The 20,008-nt window shown below is 42.5% G+C and overlaps 1 protein-coding gene across 13 annotated transcripts in view; it reads right to left on the bottom strand.

Annotated features, from left to right (window-relative positions):
- SYNE1 (spectrin repeat containing nuclear envelope protein 1) overlaps positions 1-7,537 on the bottom strand; it is a 437,003-nt gene extending 429,466 nt beyond the window's left edge. For 9 of the 13 annotated variants that reach the window (XM_034669323.1, XM_034669329.1, XM_034669326.1 and 6 more), the window contains exon 1: positions 7,328-7,534. The gene's annotated coding sequence lies outside the window, so the exon portion shown is untranslated. Of the gene's footprint in view, positions 1-5,138; positions 5,159-6,830; positions 7,089-7,327 lie in introns of those variants that run through there. The other 4 variants (XM_019800746.2, XM_034669321.1, XM_034669330.1 and 1 more) reach the window with 4 other exon arrangements.
- Positions 7,538-20,008: the final 12,471 nt, after the last annotated feature.

A 20,008-nucleotide genomic window follows, 5' to 3' on the forward strand; every position in this document is an offset into this window, starting at 1 on the left:
AATGGAATTGTTAAGACTAGTGTACATTGGTATCTGGTTAGAATGCATGAAGGCAAAGCTGATACTGCCTGTTTTAGAATACTATCTCAAAAAGGATGCAAAACATTGCATGTTGCTGCTGCCCTGTGTGGAAAAGCATCAGAAAGGTATGGCAGAGCAAGAAAGGATGTACTAGTGGTCACTTAGCAAGTTAGGGTCAAGTGGTTTGGTAGGAAGACACAGACTACTTGAAAAGATACATAGTAGAAAGAGGACCCAATACCTGTCAGCTTCTGGGCTAGAGAGGAGCCTCACAGCAGGTGGCTTTCCAGGGGATTCTCAGAGGAGAAATAATGACTTACAGCTAGCCTATCATGCAGCAAGGCTTTTAGCCCTGCTGGGATTATGTGCCCATTAGCAGCCTTCATCTCCTGGGGAAAAATATTCTGCTTGCCGACATGCAAAAGCTACCATAATTTGGAGACCAATAAATAGTGAGAAGTGCCTAAAACCTTACAAATGGTCCTTTAAACTATTAGTTAAGTTCTCCAAAGGCAAGAATATAACTTTCTGAACTCTAGCTAGCTAGAGAACTACATATATGCTAAATAGAGATGAAGGAAGAAATTCATTTTAATTCAACTATCCCAAGCCAGCCCCTGACCAGCACTGGAGTTCAAAAAAGACGTGGCTTTTACCATAAATCAAGAATTATGGAATTAAAAGGATTTCTCTAAATCACTGCATTACAGATCACCACGTTTCTACCTTCTTCTAGTTCACATTCATGTTACACTATAGATTAATTTTGAACTCTCTCTCTCTCTCTATGTATATGTNTCACCACGTTTCTACCTTCTTCTAGTTCACATTCATGTTACACTATAGATTAATTTTGAACTCTCTCTCTCTAGCTCTCTATGTATATGCGTATATATTGTATATATACAATATATACACATATACATATATCAAATATTTGAGATATATTTGATATATATGTAAAAGATATATATATCTTTTCATGGCTTCATTAAACTCAGAATTTCTCTGCTTATGTCCAAGTTCAGGGTATGTATCCAGTCTTACTTCTACGGTATAACAAATGCATTCTGAACGTCAGAGCTCAATGCTGGGGGTACAAAGGTGAATATGACATAGATTCTATGTTTTAAGGAGCTTAGAACATAGTGGGAGATACAACATAGAAAAAAACCAATATAACAATGCCATGGGCAAGTGCAAATACGGACATGGAAAATGCAAAGGATGGGCGCTAGGCCAATAAGAAGGTTCTGAAAAAGTGTCTTGGGACGGTCTTGATGAACAAGTTACAGGTAGTCAGGAGAAAAATATGTAAGACACAGTCCTGGCAGAGTGAACAGCTCAAGCCAGGTCGTGGACACAAGAAACAGCATGATTCTACATGGGGGTACCAAGAGTTAGATCATGAAGGACCCTGTCAGGTGACATTCTGGAGCTGAGGATGGAGAAGGATGTAGCACCAGATGGTTGAGGGCCCCGGTGCTATGCTCACAAGCTTGGTCCTGATTCTCTGGGAGGCAGCATCAAACCACTGAGGGATTTTATTTATTTATTTATTTATTTTAAGATTTTATTTATTTATTTGACACAGAGAGGGAGAGAGAGGGAGAGAGCAAGCACAAGCAGGGGGAGCAGCAGGCAGGGGAGAAGCAGGCTCCCCGCTGACCAAGGAGCCCCATGCGGGGCTCCATCCCAGGACCCTGGGATCATGACGTGAGCCAAAGGCAGCCACCAAACCGACTGAGCCACGCAGGTGCCTCGCACTGAGGGATTTTAAACTGAAAGTGCCCAAGTATAATTTAGATTATTCTAGATGATGCACTTCTAAGGGTGTGTTTGAAGGAGACAAGACTGAAAGATCCAGAAAGATCAGTCAGGAAGGTATCTCGGTAGTTGAGATAGGAGATGATGACAGACTGAAATAGGACAGTGAGTGAGTAGAGGATGAAATCTAAAAAATCCTCAGGAGGCAAAATACGCAGGACTTGGTGACTGGTCAGGGAGAGGAGAAAGGAAGTGGTTGGTGGGGTTCGTCGGGGGGGGTCTTGGATGACTCCCAGATGACTTGAGAGCTTGTGGGCCTTGGTGCCATCAACTGAGCTCAGCAGCGAGACGGGCTACGCAGGTTTTACTTCCAACACTCTTCACCTCATACACTCCTATCCTCGCCGAACAACATCCCCTCTGTGTGGGGCACTGTCAGCTGAGCAGATCCAAAGCATCCCTAAATACCCGGCCCAGGACCCACACCCGGCTTGAAGGCATCCCCAAACCCTCCGGTTCAGACTCAGCACTAACAAGCCATACTGTTATAAATATGATTCGTGTTATACTCACCACCACTGTTAGCCTCACACTCCAAGTAGACAGTGAACATTCTGCAGGCATAGAGTCTATAACTCGCTTTGCTTTGACATCCCACCCATCAATACCAAGTACATCCCTGAGAACATGCTAAGCCTCAATCTATATATTTTTTTTTAGAGTCAACTTCATAATACCTTCCCTGGATGACAGAACCCCCAGAAAACTCCTTCCTCCTCACTGCAAAGGAAGTTAATGCAATATCCTTCCTTTTTCAGACATAAGATAAAAAAATTTTGCTTTCATCATTCATGTATACACACATTTCCTCCTTTGTGAAATTATGATATTCTTGTTTTTTTACTGATACTTTCACTTAAAGGGACAGATGATATAATAAGAAATTATAAATTAATAAAACAAATATAAAGGAGACTGGGGGTTAGAAGATATGAGTTGTTCTAGCTGGCTGGGAGAGTTTGAGCTGGTTCTGCCTCAACAATGGCCTATCACAGGGAGTGTGGTACCGGGACATGTGCACACTATGGACTAAGAAAGTTCTGGAGCAGAGTCTTAATTTTGTCCATGTGGCCTTAAGAAAAGTTAACTTTTCTGAACACTTGCTTCTTAATCTGTAAAGTGAAGCTATTTTACGCTAAATTAGGTTTAATTTTATCCTGCATAAGTTATTTTTATTTTTTTAATTTTTAAAAGATTTTATGTATTTATTTTTGAGAAAGAGAGCGCACATGTGAGAGCAAGAGCGGGATGGGGGGGCAGAGAGAGAAGCAGACTCCCCACTAAGCAGGGAGCTTGATGCAGGACTCGATTCCAAGACACTGGGATCATGACTTGAGCCCAAGGCAGACACTTAACTGAGCCACCCAGGCACCCTGCACAAGTTAAATTTTAAAAGATCAATATGTAATATTCGTAGCAGATCATTTGGCATGTAACAGAGTTCCAGCAATTTTGCTTCCCCTGGCCTCAGTTTCTCCAATATGCAATATGCGAAATAGGCCCAAAATGAAGAGGTGCTCTCCGGTGTGCTCGTCAGTTCCAAAACCAATGGCAGCACTGGTGACAGCTGAAATAACTAATGATGGTACAAGGTCCCGAGAGCTTGAAATTCACCCCAGGAACTGACCGATTACCTAGCAGTGCTCTGGTTGTGGGCATGACCGACAGAGCCAGCACATCAGAGGAAGGCCCAGCACCATCAACAAGCTCACTCTTCCCAGGGAAGTTTAAAATTTTTTCATAGGTGCAGGAGATTGTGGGCAGTGGTGTGGTGGGGAGGGGTCCGGTACTGGATAGAACGGGAGAACCAGGTAGACATTGATGGATAATGTACCAATCAATAGTCCGAGCACGATCTCTAAATCCGTCCAGGAGAAGGAACTAAGATCTCACCGCAGCTAAGCACATCCACCACACCTAGCAGCGAGTTAAGAACCCAGGGCTTATTTCATATGCCACAAATGTATCGAGAAACTATTCCTCAAGGACAATGGTACTGAGGAAATAGCAATGAGCATGACAGAGAAGCCCTTCTGGAAGCTTATGTATCAGAGGGGGAGATGTTATCAAAAATACTACGACGAAGTAGGGTGAGTTCTGTGCACGGAACTGTGTGAGCAAACTGAATGCCCAGTTGATAGCAGTCTGCTGCATTTCTTGTGCAGAAAGCAGGGGGAATGGATACCGTCTGCTGTGGGGGATTCTCCATCTGAACCACATACTCTCCTAGCAGCACCTGTGAAAAGCACAGGAGTGAATCATCAAAACACGATGTGTCCCGTCTCTAAGAAGAATGGACAACGGGCTGCCAAAGCAGTTTCTTGTTTGTGCTCCTAACAAGGATTCGTGAGGAAAACAGTAGCAAGAACACTGCTAGGACCCGAGAACACATCGTAAAGCAACGCAACTACAATTTCAGGTATTAGGAAACCAGAGCAGAAAATTGCAAACTCTGCGACCACCAGAGATGATGTAGTTCATTTCTAACTGAAAACGACGGACTGAGGCTATAAAACGCAGATTCACAGCAGCTTGAAGTATAAATGTTACTAAAATAGATGTCTAAATATGTATAAGGATAGGACTCCTATTAAAACCATTATTAAACAAAAATAACGAAGCCAGTAAATACTCCTCCATCCCCTTACATCTAAGTCCTTTGCTGGAGTGAGTCATATTAAATGTCTAACTTTAAATTTAATTATTGTTTTTCTGTATTCATCCTTTGGCAATGGTACCAATTAATACACACTAAGATGGCTAAGCAGCAGGGAAGGAGAGGGACATCTGGAGTTAATATAAATACACCGCTAAAGTATGTGTACGGGTTATCAGTGAACAGTGCTGTGAATTATTCATTTTTATGAACTGTACAGGGTAACAAATAGGAATGGGTAACCAATAAGAATCAGCCCTTTTTCTGGAAGAACAAAAATGTAAACAAGTAATCAAAGACAAAAGTACAAAAGACAAAATACAAAGCTGATCAGCATGACAGGTATAAAGTGTCATGATTCAACTTTTGTTGGTAAGCTTGGAGTATAAATCAGGCCCCAAGACACCTGCTATCTTCCTCCCCTACTTTGCTAGAATATATATATATATATATATGGCACCCCTTGCCAAACACTAGTTCTGGCTGGATTAGATCACAAGGAAAGGCCTGCAAGACACCTAAGAGGAAGAGAAATGCCGATTCCCTCACAGGGGAGGCTTGGGCCCCACATGCCTGTCAGGGTCAGGCCACGGGGTGTGGCTACAGTATCTAGAGCTGAGAAAACACTACCAACCTTGCCCAGCCGTGGGCTTCCGACATCCTGTTCAGTCACACCTCCTTTCATTTCCTAGAAGCTGCGCGTGCTGCTTACTTTTCAGAGAGCCGGTCCTGCACATCTAACACAAGCCATTTTTGAAAGGTTCTGAACGGTGAACTACCTTTTCCCAACCCCTGCTCCCCTGCAGGAGGAAGCAATCAAGTGACAGGAATTTTTATATGGGGACAATGAGAACAGAAACAAGCCAGTTTGTGAAAAATTATTAGTTAAGAGAGATAAAAATGAGTCTATAATGTAATAACAGAGCAAATATTATCAAAAGCTAGTAATATTATTATCTGAGTCAGTCTGAAGACGTGCCTTTATCTTCAGCATGAAACATATTAAGTTAGCATTGATCTGGAACATTTTGTTCTAAATTTCCCACAAAGTAAGGAAAAGCCTGAAAAACACAAGAATAAAATAGCTACGTGTGTTTATTACATGCTTCTGGCAATATCAAGAACTTTTTATCCATACTATTTCTCTTTTTCATCATGGGAAACAGCAAGCCTCTGAAAGAACAATCTTCATGACTAATGATTAGATCAGCATTTTATACAGATGTGGGTCATATTAATAACTCTTGTTTAACTGAAAATTAGTACATTGTCTCTTGCACAATCTGGCTTTTGTATACAAATGCTTCCTTTACTATAGGCTCTCAGATGAAGACAAAAATATAGCCACTCAAAAAGAGAAAAATAATTCGCTTAGAACTTTCTTAACATTCAGAGAAGAATGTCAGACACATACAGGTTTTCCACCCCAAACTGAAAAGCTCAGAAATGAACATTCCAGGATGCTAACACTGGTTTCACAGCTGATGTTTCTCCCTAGGCTGGGCCTGAACTTGCAGCCTCCAAGCTCTGTCACCCCGGGCAGCACACCCAACCCGGTTTCCCGGTCAGGCTTTCTCTGCTTAGCTGCTGAGAGCTGCTTTATTTCGCACTATTTTCCTGCCCTTGCCATGCACCTGCCGCCCCGTGAACCACCATTTCATAGAACTCCTCAGGCAGCAATGCAAAATCTCCTTCTGAAACCTGTCTTTCCGGAGAGGAGATGAAAGTTGTCTTGCCCTCTAGCGAAGGCTCCGCCTGGAAGCAATTGCACAGTGACAGCCCCAGCAGTCTGAAGCCCCGGCCTCCGCACGGTCTTCAAGCAAGCCCTGGGCCGTGCTACTCATTTCCCCTCCCCCCAGCCCTTCCTAAAATAGTCGAGAGTGGAGGAAGGGAGGCTCCCAGAATTTGTCCAACGCCCTGCATCTCCCATCTGATAGTAGCAGCAGTACCGACCATCACAACAACAGGGTGGCTGCCTTTTGCTTCTGCATCACTGGAGCCCAAGAGAAGTGCCACAAGCGGAAATGACAACCCGAGAGGGGGCTATTAATAGGGATATCTACGTACGAGATGCAGGGAGGACGCTCCCCACCTCCTTATCTCCTCATCCCTGAGTATCATAAGCGTACACGCACCACCACCACCACCATCACCGCCCTCTCCCTCCCATTAAGCACGCACAACCCCAGCATGCAAGTACAAACTTGCTTACAATTTGTCTGCAATTTGTTCGGCTTGCCCCCACATTCATATTCTCTCTCTCTCTCCCCTTCCTTCCATCTCTCGTCTCTCTCTCTCTCTTTCTCTCTTCCACCTTTCCTTTTACCTTCACTCTCCCGGGCTCGTGCAGGTTCCCGGCAGCGAAGCGAACGCACGGCCGGCCGCGGGCTCCGGGAGCTCGGGCACGGTTGCAGGGCTGCAGGGAGCCGGGCCGCCCTGGTTACGGAGTACAACACGCCGGCCGGCTCCCTGCCCGCGGCAGATCCGCAGCCGCGCTCCCCCGGGCCGCTCTCACACTCGCTCACTCCTGCGCCCAGCTGCTCGGCGACTCTGCCCTCCCTCTGCAATCGGGTCCTCCCCTCGGATGCACCCTGGGGTTTTAGGCCTCCCCCCCCTTCCCCGCCCTCCTCACTAAAGCTCCTCTCGGAGGTCGGCCAGGCGGGTTCAGCCCCCTGGCAGGATGCGGGTACTACCCCTGCGCCGGCACACCCCTCCCCGGCCCCACGCCCCGCGCCCGGAGCCCCGCGCCCGGCTCCAGGATGAGCCGGTCCCTGGAAGAGCCGGGGGCGGGGGCCTGGAGGCTCTCTCGCAGGCTTCCCCTACCTCCTGGAGATGCACGGCCTCCGGCGTTTCTCCACAGCTGCAAACCCAAGCCGTGACCCACCCTCTCGGCGAACCTTTCCACGGGGTCCACCTCCGGGGGGAGAGGAGGGGAGGGAATGGCCCAGAGCGCCCTGGAAGATAGGCGCAGCGCTAGCCGCTAACTTTTGCCTGGGGTTCCCACTGCCCGGTTGACCTTTCTAAGCAGAACCTATCTTGAAAGGCTGGGGAGGTTCCCTGATGGTCCCAGGAAGGAAGTGATGCAGTTCAGTGAGGACGTTTAGCACGCTCCTTTCAAATCAACTTTCAAAAAGATCCTAACAGCTGACCTTTTGGCTGTCAGATCAGTAGCAGACAATTTTAGGGAGACTGGACAGACTGTAGGCTTTTGTTGTTGTTTACAAAGCTTAGGTTTCCTGAGAAGGCGCTTGACATCTTAATTCTATTTATTCTTGGTTATTCATTAAGATTATGCTGAAGAACCACCTGCAGTCTCCAGACGCCTGATTGCGTGCTGCACGTTGCGAAGCCATTTGTCTTTTATCGCAAGCCCTTCTCACGGTGTAGTGTAGAGGAGGTCCTGGTGTTGCCTAGTAGCATTCAGGAGAATCTATTTTGTTGTGGGTTGATGGTCTCCAAGCAAAGTCAAACACAGTCTCCCTTTACCAACAATGAAGCCCAAGTCCAACAGGATTATGGCAACCAAGATAATGAAAGCTGTGCTGCAAGAATCTTAAAAATAATTACTCCTCGAATTTTTAGTCTGACAAAACAGTGTTCTATTCTCTAAATTTGCTAAATGGAGGGGCCGTCTTTGCTTTCTGCCTTTCCCTCACTTGCTGCCAACACTCCATGATTTAGCTGTGCATTTTCTTCAAATTCTTTTTTTCTTCCAGATCCCATCAAAATAACAATATCTGAAAGGAATCTGGTAAACCAATCTGAGGTGCTCTTTTTCCTTGCGTTTAAGTTTCTTAGAGACCAAAGAATGAATCTCTAATAGCAGAATTTGTTACACCAGGAAGTTGGGCCTGGAGGGGGCGCTGTTTGGGGGAATCACTCTTAACGCATACCCCACCTCTGCCTCAGGGTGACAGGGATTCCCAGAGCTCCTTGTGGAGCTCCAGGAGAGCCCAATCATTCCAGATAGAACCTCTTCCTGTGTGGTCATGAGACTGGGTTCCAAACTTCTAGGCCTGCCCCTGAGGAAGAAAGGATCAGACTCCGTTCTCCCTCTCAGTCTCCATCTTTATAAAGCCAATTCACCCTGAAGGCTTTGGAAGATGGGGTAAGAAGGTATTTTACAAACTCAAAGCTCTGTGTGTTAAGCAGTTGCTTCCTTGGTTGCCTTACTTGTAAATTCTGAGACTGAAACATTGTTGCCACCAGGTGAAACTCCCTTAGGAGACCAAGCCACAATCCTCCTAGGTTCAGGCAGCTCGAGCCTGGGGCTATCTGGCTGGGGCTGGTTGTCTGATGAGCTGACCTTCCCCTCTCAGGTCATCTCCACCCTCCGCACCAGGGCTAAGCACATTACAGACTTTGGGAAAAGGCTTGTCTTTTTCATACCCGCCCCACCCTGGGGAGGTTTGTTGTAGCCCCGATTATTCAACAACTATTGTTTGAACACCCACCCCATGCCAAACGTACTGTGGCTAGAGGGGTAGGCAAAACCTGCCCTGGTTCCTGCCTTCACAGAGTTTACCATATGATCAGGAACATGGCCATTCATCAGAGAGCCACACAAATAAGTATAAAACCCCAACCTCCACGAAGAGGTGCATCTTATGAGAGCCTTTGGTGAATTAGTTCATTAAATTACTTTAGCTTAATGATCAGAAAGACTGCTAGGAAGTGATCTGCAGGAGAAGCGGCATTACTTAGGTGCAAGAGGGGTAGAGTGCAGTGTGAAAGAGTGTTCCAGACAGAGGGAAAAGCATGGGCAAAGGCTCTATGGAAGAAAAGTACATGGTGCATTGGAGGAAGTGAGGAGGTCCACCACTGCTGCAGAAAAGAGGGCAAGGGAAGGGAGGGAGCTTCAGGAACAATGGACCCCATGAGGCTCAAAAGGAATGAAGGACAGACTGGGCAGGCCTGAAAGAGCAGGCCACCTTGATGAGTCTTCACATGAAGCCATGAAAACGTTTTCAGTAGACAGTGCAACGTGATGAGTTCCATGTTTTGAAATGTTCCCTGTGACTATAATATGAAAACAGGTAAGGAGTGGGGCCAAGTAGGTACAGGTGGGTCATTTAGAAAGCTGCTATAGTCATCCTTTAGGAAGATCATAGTGTTCATAATTAGAGAGATGGTGGTGGAAACAGTGGATAGATTTGAGGGGAATTTAATGGATAACATCTATGGGACCTAAGGCCATGTGTGGCCAAAGGAAGTCAGAATAGTATAATGGTCAGCCTTGGGTTTGGGTGCAAGAAAGCCCTAGGTTTGGATCCAATTTCCATCCTTAGCTACCTGTGTGATTTTTAGCTAGTAATTTAACCTCTCACAAGTTCAGATTTTACAAACATATAATTGGGATTATAGCAGTATATCTTGTTCACGGGGCTATTGTGGGGACCCAATGAGCTGATACCTGGAAAGCACGTCATACTTTAGTGCCTGGCATGCGGCCAGGAAATGCAATATAATTATAATGCATTACTATTATAGTAACTATACTGAAGTTGGCAAATAAAGGGAAAACAGTCTCTCCTTCACTTTGCAACAGGCTGACTAGGTTAGGATACCAGTTTCTAAGAGCAGCAAAATATAATCATGGGACCATCACAGGTTGAGAGACAGCTGCTGGGGTAGCAATATCCACTTTCCTCCTTCACCAAGCCCAAGGTCAGTCCTCATCTGTCTTCTCTTCCTATTGTCTCAGTTTACATAGAGACCCATTCTCATACTGCATGGCAGCTGGCCCCCCGATCACCCCTCTCTCCATTAATAGGAGGTGCTAAAGAACAGCAAAAACTCACAGACTGCTTTCAGTTCAGCTTTACCCCAATGTCTGCATCATTGTGCTCTAAGTATTTGTAAATTTAGAGTTCTAGTGCCCATACAAAATCAGCAAATTATTATTTTTATTTCTATCATTTCTTTTATATAATTGTATTAATACTAAGGCAAAAACTTGCCATAATTAAAATATGTTATTTATCAAAAGGATCAGCCTTCGNTTTATATAATTGTATTAATACTAAGGCAAAAACTTGCCATAATTAAAATATGTTATTTATCAAAAGGATCAGCCTTCGGGTCTTACAAAAGGTGTATCTTTATGGCACGATTAACATGTGCAACTCAAAACTGGATTTTCTCTTCTTCCTCCCTCCCTTAGTCCTAAGTCTCTTCAAAACATACTCTATGCACAGAGCAGGGAAACTCTAAACAAAATAGCTCCCTTATTTTTTAAAGGTCAAGAGACTTGTAACAATCAAGGTCTTGATGGAGTCAGTACTGGTCTGGTTGGATTTTAAGAGATTGGCAGCCCCTTACTAGGTAATTTCTGCTGGTGGAGTCGGCTAACAAGGGATGAAGGACAGACCAGGGAGAAAGGGCTCATTTCTGCAGGGCAAGGAAGCCTCAGAAGGATTTGGAGTTCAAATCCTTGGGGAACTAAGCTCACCCAAATCCTCCAAAAGGCTTCTTTCCCAATTCACAGGGCCCACTTTTTATAGTAAAACCCTCTCTTTCACAAAGAGACCTAGCAAGGCTTTGAATTCATCTTGCATTATAAAGTTGCAGGCTGTAGCAACAAATCTTAGGTCTGATTTTTGGTTATATCAACAAGATGGCTGCAAGCATAAGGTTCTTAGAAGCTTTCTGGGTCTTTGGCCATGCCTTGGTCCAAGATTATAAAGTTCTTGGGCTTGTCATTTTCTTTCTTATAGTCCCTATTATAGTCAGAAGGAGCTAACATGCCCCATAGTTCTCTAGTTCTCTTTTCTATTCCACAGCAACAGCCAACGTGGGTTCCTGAATTCTTGACTTCAATAGGGTCCTTAATTTTAAGCATTCATAGGTATTGCTTTAAGTAACTGTTAGCCACTGCATGCCCTGTCTCCTTAGAATTCTATTTTACATTGGAATGAGATCATCACTGTATGCAAACTCAACCAGATCAACCAACCAATAGGAGATTCCGATCTTTGTAGGTCTGGAACAGTCTTGGCATGAAATATTGGGCCAATCAGGACTCATTAATGAAAAATCAAAACAATGCGATTCATTAATGAAAAATCAAAGCAGTGTGAGGATTTGATACAGGGTCTTAGGGGCTCAAAAGTTGTTGGTAAAGCTAGAGAAGTGACCATTGGTGCGGCTGTCTTTAACTTTCAGGTAACACCACTGCAGGTACAATTCCAGAACTCAGCAACTTGCTGCTGCCACCTAGAGGTCAATATACTGCAGCAAATGGCCAGCAGTACCACAATGCCCCCGTTCTGAGGCGCCCCCTGGTGGCGGAGCTTGGCATTCCAACAGCCACTGAGAACTATTGCCATTGAGGTTGGAGGGGGAATTTTTCTGTGCCCCCTTTGCTTTCAGATCTCTCGCGAGAGCATTGGCCCAATGCAAACTTTATCCAAAACCCCGAGGAAAGGGAGCCTGAGAAATGTAATTCCCAAACTTCCAGCACCTGAACATAGAACGGATTGTGAATGAAGTTTATTTACCAACAAAGCAGTATTCAATACAAGCACAGAATTAGGGTAAACAGGTTCATGCAAATATTTATTTAAATCAAAACTCACAGAAATTGCAGTTTAAGATATTGAATTTTTAAATCTATTTCAACTCATATTTAATATTGTTCTAGAATTCTAAAAGTTAGAATTTCAAGACTATTTTAAAAAAAAACATTTAGCTTACTGATACATTTTAAGATAATTTGTTAAATCTCCAGTGTGATTTTGTCACTTTCTCCCCATGGTTCCTTCAGAAGCTGTTCTTCGTAGATTGTTGTTGTCACTCCCCTACTTTATCACTTACTCCCATGATCACAGTCTTGACCTTGTCATTATCAACAATGACAATTATTCCATAATGATAATCTCAGTTGTTAACACCCCATTCTCTGACCACTTCCATTTTGGGTTCCAGCCCACACCCTTTAATGCTCCAATTCCAATAATCCCTCAACTGAGTAGGACCTCATATTCATTGTTAAGGCCACCGCTAGCCCCTATGATGCCTTAGAATTAGTCTTCAAGAAACTTCACTTTAGTCTTTTGGAAACTGCTATAATAGAACCATGTTTTGATAAAACAAGACATTTGAGTGCCATCTTCCAGAAAATTATTATGATAAATATACAAATCAGAAATTTCAGGTATGAATGGAGCCCACTTGAAAGGGGTACCCTGAGATGTATGTAGTGTGTAACCTCCATTAGCCATGTATGGCAGCCCGGGGACAATGGATCCTATCATTGTTTTTCATTCCCATCATCCCTTTTATGTTTATTCCTCTTAAACTGATTTAAATTCCATGTTTAATAATTATTTTCACCTCCTTGCATTTACCCTCAACCATTTTTCCTCTTTGTCCTACGCACTTGGCTAAACCGCATACCTTGTTAAATTCAACTCTGCATACTTTGTGCCTGTGCTCACACTGCTGAACTTGGCTGGAGAAAAACCCCATCACCCTAACTGGACTTTGCATTCACATCCTTCAATCAAATGCCCTGGAATACTTTGTTTCTCTAATCAATACACCCTTCCACTTCCCTAAGCAAATTTCATACTTTTTCCTGTTTCTTCAAACTTCCAATATCTTTCCCCACATCTAAATTTTCAACTGCTAACTTTTCTTCCTATTTTCCTTGAACATTTTAAGTAATCAAAAGAGAATTTTGAGAAGCTCCCACCAACATCTGCACTATCTGCATCAGTGCAGATATATATAATATGCAATATTATATATATATATAATATATAATATATATAATATGCTATATATAATATGCAAACGTGTCTTTTATTGCCACTAATGAACTCCTCGAGCTCCTAACGAAGGCTAACTCCTCCACTTACATTCAATCCATCCTTCCTGCCAATGATACTTTCTCTCCTCTCAGAACCATGAATTTCTTTTCTCTTATTAGTTCATTCCCATAAACATGTAAACATGCTGTTATTTATCTCATATTTAAAACAAACAAACAAACCATGATCATGACCTGAACTCCAAACACTTTTCAAGCCAGCTCTGACAGAGTTGTCTATACCCACTGTTGGCATTTCTGTCATCCCCTTGCTCTTGAACTCACAGCACCCACTTATCTAGTTACCACTGACTCCTTTGCTAAATGAAAGGTCTCATCTCTGTCCCTATCTTGACCTATCAAAACCATTGGACTTATTTCCTCTCTCCTCCTTAAAGTGTTTTTCCTCACTTGCCTTGTCCTCATTTACTGCCTCTTCCGGCTACTCCTCCTTGGTCTTCTTTGCTACTTCCTTCTCATCTCCCCCACATCTAGAGACTGAAGGACCAAGAACTCCATCTTCGGATCTTTCCTGTCTTCCAGCTACACTAATTCCTAAGGGATCTTATGTAATTTCATAAGAAATTCATATTTCATTTTTTAAATATCATTCATATGCTATGAATTCCTAAATTTAAGTCTCTAGTCCAGACCTCAGTCCCTAACTCCAGACTTGAATATCTAATCATCTACTCGGGATTTCCACTGGGAAGTTTAAAAGGTATCCTAAGTGAAATATGTCCAAAACTAAATCTGCAGTCTTCTCTTCCAGACCTTCTCCTGTTTCTTCCTTCCTCACATCAGTCACTGATAACTCCATCCTTTTCATTTGCTTGAGCTAAAGCTTTGGTGTCACACTTGACAGTACATTTTTCATTTCTCACCTTTGCTCAATCAGCGAATCATGTTGATTCTATCTTTAAAAATATATCTATAGAACATACTTGTTCTTAGGAAACAAACTCTGAAATATTTACGAGTAGTAGGACAGGACGTGGTCTACCCATTATATTCTCAAGTGATTCAGAATGAAGTGTGATGAAAGAGAGATTTAGAGGAAGTAAATGGAGCAAAATGTAAACAATCCATGTATCTGGTTGAAAGGTATATGGGGGTTCTATGTAATATTCTTACAACTTTTCCCTTGATTTCCAAAAAACATATTTAAAATCCACTACTCATTAGCTCTACTGCTGTCACCATGGATCATCATGCCTTGACTTCAGGCTATTCTTAATATAATGATCTGATAAATCTTATGACAGCATAAATCAGGTGCTCTTACCCTTTGCTCAAAACCTTCCAGTAGTATTCCATCTCACTTAGAGTGAAAACTCAAGTCCTTTTATGAACTGCAAGGGCCTACAGGATTTGCCCCTTCCTCCCCATTGGTTGCCTAGTCTCAACGACAAGTCTTCCCTCAGTTCACTGTATTGCAGGCCACATTCAGTCCTTGCTGTTCCTGAAGGTTACCAGGCAAGCACCTGCCACAGGGCCTCTCTGTATGATATCCCTTCTGCCAAGAAATACAACTCAGAAAATTATTCAGAGGACTTATTCCCTAACCCCTTTCAGGTCTTTTATTAAATATCACCTTCTTCTAAGTCTTTCTTGGATGCCCTATATAAAATATTAAAATACCCTCCACTCTACCTTGAATTTTCTATCCTTCTCCACTTTTTTCTCTCCAGAACTTGGCACCAACATTGTATATATTTTCCTTACTTGTCTAGTTTATTGTCTGTCTACCCTTAGAATGTAAGCTCCATTGGAGCAGATAGTTTTGTATTTCTCAACTCTTATATTCTCAACATTTAAAACAGACACATGGGGGTGACTGACTGGCTCAGTTACTTAAGCATCTGCCTTCAGCTCAGGTCATGATCCCAGGGTCCTGGGATTAAGTCCCTCATCGGGTTCCCTGCTCAGCAGGGAGTCTGCTTCTCCCTCTCTGCCCCTTCCCCCACTCATGCTCTCTCTCTCACTCTACTCTCTCTCTCTCTCTTTCTCTCAAATAAATAAATAAAATCTTCTTTAAAAAAGTTAAATAAAACAGACTCATAGGGATGCCTGTGTGGCTCAGTCAGTTAAGCATCCGACTCTTGCCTTTGGCTCAGGTCATGGTCTCAGGGTCATGATCTCAGGGTCCTGACATCAAGTCCCATGTCAGGCTCTCCACTCAGTGGGGAGTCATTTGGAGATTCTCCCTTTTCCTCTGCCCCTCCCCCTGCTCTCTCTGTCTCCCTCTAAAATAATAAATAAATTTTAAAAAGCTTAAAAAATAAATAAAACAGACACATAAAAGTTATTAAATAAGTATCTATTGAATAGGTGAGTGAATAATGTACCAATCTTACTATACCTTATGGATTTCGACATACCATCAATTATACCTGGTATGTTATAATCAAAGCCAGGGGAAACTGGTTACCCAAGTCTCCAGGACATCTGGATCCTCAGTGGGTCACCAGAATGGGATAATCCCACATTTTAGGATGTAAAGTGGTAGAAAACAATTTTTTTTTCTTTTCAGCTCTTAGGTCTACCTTTTCTCCCTGGTTCACAATTTTAAAGCACTTNATTTTTTTTTTTTTTTTTTTTTTTGCCTCAAATGGCTTCTGATCTCCGAAATCTAATAAATTCATTTCTGAGGTTTTGTGCTCTTTTCATAGTTCCCTTGGGTTTGTCTCACAGTCTAGGCATATTGGAGTCTTTTCTTTGTTCTTCATCATATATTCATTTACCCATTCTCTGTCCTTATTCCTCTCTTTTTCAAAGGACCTTAACATTTTCGGGATACTTTAAAAATTAATTTCATTGGGCACTACCATCCTGCCTCACTTGTGTATAACGATTTTGCTAAATACTGTTTTGAACTGAGCTTTTGTTTACAAGATAACTGTGCCAGTAATGACATCAGGTTGTAGATGAGTTTGCAATGGGGAAAGAGCATGTGGATTGAAGAACTTCTTAATTGGATTCCTACAAAGAGTGTTCCAGAGTAGCTGAATGAGCTCCCTGGTACACACAGTTTTATTGGCCATTTGGAAATACTTCAAGGAGCCCCTGAGAGAGGAAAAGAGATTCTTACTTGTATGTGTCTTCTTCCTGGTTTATTCACTACCCATACCTATTTCCAGCTGGACAATTTGTGAGAAATCATCAGAATCAAGTTTCTATGTGAACATGTGTTAGTTCAGACTCATTATGATGCAAGCTGCAGAGAAGTTAGTTGAAATTGGCAAAAACAATACAGAGATTTATTAGCTCTTGAAAGTCTGAAAGGATAGATTTCAGGATTCATTGAAACTTTCAGTCAAGGGTTTGGTTCTAATCTTCTCCTCACTGTTATGCTGACCACATGTTGGTTTCATTCTAAGGCTGATTGTCCTATGGTTGTAGTATAGCTGGCAAATAATAGGCTACATACTTCCTGCTTTACCCACTGGGAAAGAAAGTACTATTGTCTAAACGTTCCAGGCAAAGTTTATAATATTTATTCCAATTGAATCAGCTTAGGTTATGTGCCTAATACTCTTCTTCCAACCAAGCCAAGAGGAATAAAATGTTCTCATTGACTTTAGCTAATCAGGACCCATCTTTGGCATTACACTTGACACAATATTTTCCCAAAGCAAGTAAGTCTACATGAACAAGTTACAGATGTCTGCATTTGTCAGAGTCCCAAAGGAATCAGAAATCATCCACACTAAATTAGGATATTTTGACATGAGAAGTATTTGTTTTGGTTTTGGTTTTACTCAAAGGGCCTAATTGCAAAACTGTGAATGGGGTATAGTAGATTTATAAGGCATAGCCCAGGAACTTGGAGAAAGAAACAGTAGAGCTGTTTCCAATCCCATGGCCAAAGGGAAAAGGGAAAGGAGTGATTACTAGAATGTGTAAGAGGAGCCCTGTGGAGGATAGCATGTTACAAGGAGCAGAGACCCATTAAGAACACATATAACTTCAGAGGAGGTTGGGAGGGAACTAGTGGAAGCAATGATCTTATATTCTTGTTTTCTACTGTTTTTATAGCGGATCCTCATTGTTCAAACCAAATCAGAAACCTGAGGATGCCAGAGCCCTGTTGATGTGGTCCATACTGGTCGGCATTCCAGGGCAAAGGGCAGAGAATAGAGCTGTGAAGACAAATGGCACGTACTTCATACAGTGTCTGAATGAAAATTTGGGCGCTGTGAGAAAGGTGGGGGACAGGTAATAAATCCTAAGAAAACAGTCAGTTAACATTTCCTAGGGACCAGAAGTATTTTATTCAGGAATCTTACTAAGGATTCTTAAGATACTTAGGGCAGCCCTTTGTATTGCAAAAAGCAGACAAAACTTCTTAAAAATACTTACACTATCACATTATATGTATATGAATGTTTTCTTACCCCAAGACTAGAATCATGAACAAACTATTTGTTTTAATTAACCATACTTATAGTTATCACCTACATTAATAGCTACAGACAGGATATTAGCTAATTGGTAGGACAAATTGCTTAACTTCTAGGAATGATTCCTAGACAAAAATATTTTTCACATAAAAGTTTATCATGTCGATGACAGAGACCTCCTATTCCCTATTTTTCTTGAGCATAAAATAAGAGAAAATGAATTTACTATTAGCACAAGGTATTTAGATTAATTAGAAGAATTTCTTTTTTTTTTTTAAAGATTTTATTTATTTGAGAGATAGCTAGAAAGAGCACCAGCTGGGATGAGAGGGAGAAGCAGACTCCTCAATGAACAGGGAACCTGACTCAGGGCCCAATCCCAGGGCCCTGGGATCATGACCTGAGCTGAAGGCAGACGCTTAACCGACTGAGCCACCCAGGCGCCCCTAGAAGAATTTGTTGACGAGGATATGTTTACTCCAGAGTATTTTCTNATTTTCCCTACTGAATATTTTTGAGCACCGTTTTGGGATTCTTCTATGTTCTAAGATAAATATGGAAACCAACAGATCCTTAAGTGGATATAAAAAATGAATTTTGCCTCTTCAACCACAGAGCTGCAATGTGTCCTAGAATGACTACCAGTGTGACAGCTGTTGTGGTGGTAGAGCCAGTGAACTATGTTTCCATCTTCATGCAGAGCTAGCTTAGAGTGATTCAGATCACCGAGGCTCAGATCACCAGGTCCTTAGATTCCTCTCCAGCCTTCATACGTCATGACAGGGACACAAGCATGGATCAGAAAAGGCAGGACTCAAAATGTAGGCAGATATGCAGAGTTAAGGCTCATAACATTCATTCATGTATTCATTCATTCAGTGTTTACTGGGTACCTACTATGTACATGCCATACAATATTCTTTGTATTGATTAGAACAGTGAACAAAACAGAAAACATTCTTGCATTCATGAAGTTTATCTTCTAGAAGGGAAAGCAGTACACAAATATATACTACATCAAATAGTGATAGCTGTTAAGGAGAAAAAAAATAAAGTAGAGAAAAGACAAAAGATATGTCCAGTAAATGGCTGAAATATTAGATCGTGTGGCCAGAGAAGATAGCACTGAGACCATAACTTTTGGAAAAAATACTGAAGGAAGTAAATGAGGAAGCAATGGGGATATCTAGAGAAAGTATCGTGGGGAGAGCAAAGAGCAAATGCAAAGGGCCTGAGGTTGAAAACCTCCTGTTCTATTTGAGAAATAGGAAGGAAGCTGGAAACTGGAGTAGCAAGAGCTCAGTGAGTGATGGGGATAGCTGTAAGAGATGAGGTCGAAAAACAGCAGTGAGCAGCGAAAGACAGATTCTTTAGTCTTGCTAGGTCATTGAACGAACTTTGCTCTTATTCTGGGTGATACAGGAATCCACCGGAGAGTCCTGAGCACAAGAAGGGTATGATGCAACTTGAATTTTCAGAACACTCTGGCTAATATGTTGATAGTATCCTGAATTACCAAAGGCAGAAGCAGGAAAACTGAGGGGGCCATTGTGGTAACACTAGTGGGAAGTGATTGTGAGTGGATTGGACTATGGAAGTGACGGTGCAGGTGGGGAGAAGTGATTAGACTCTGAATATATTTGGAAGTGAGAGATTATAGGATTTATTGACAGACTGGATATGACACATGAGAGAGAGAAAAATCATTAGGACGTGAAGACTGGCTGAGTGTTTCCCAAGGATTCCATGAATATGACATTTGAGTTCTAACAGGTCTAAAAGTGGAACTGGGTCATTCTCACGGGGCGAGTAACAAGTGAAAGTCTGGACCAATCAGGATGGGTAGAATAACAATTTTTCTAAACGCATAAGATCCAGAGTGAATTGAGGTGATGCAAGATGACTGAGGGAAAATGATTGGCAACTCTATAACAGACGATCAGCACAGATCTAGGTAGAGCGGCATCAGGGATACCAAGGCGCATTTATCATGGTAATATTGACTCTGGTGGGGTTTGATGTGGGGCAGTAATCTGATCATTGTGGAAGAAGGCGGCAACTTATTGGTTCAGAGAGGGATCTAGTTACAGAGAATCCAGGCACTAACACATCACTAAGATATCCAGACTGAAGCTGGAGAGACACAAGAACCTCTCTTAAGCCACTGCTGATTTCAGAGATGGAGGCTGGGTGAAACCCAAGTGAGGAGTAGAGCAGTTTTGCATGGCTGGAATCTGGGTAAGACGCTGACACGATGTACCTAGAGGCTTCTCTCTCTCAAAGACTCAA

This window comes from Ailuropoda melanoleuca, chromosome 10 (genome assembly GCF_002007445.2).
Source record: "Ailuropoda melanoleuca isolate Jingjing chromosome 10, ASM200744v2, whole genome shotgun sequence".
Classification (NCBI taxonomy): Eukaryota; Metazoa; Chordata; class Mammalia; order Carnivora; family Ursidae; genus Ailuropoda; species Ailuropoda melanoleuca.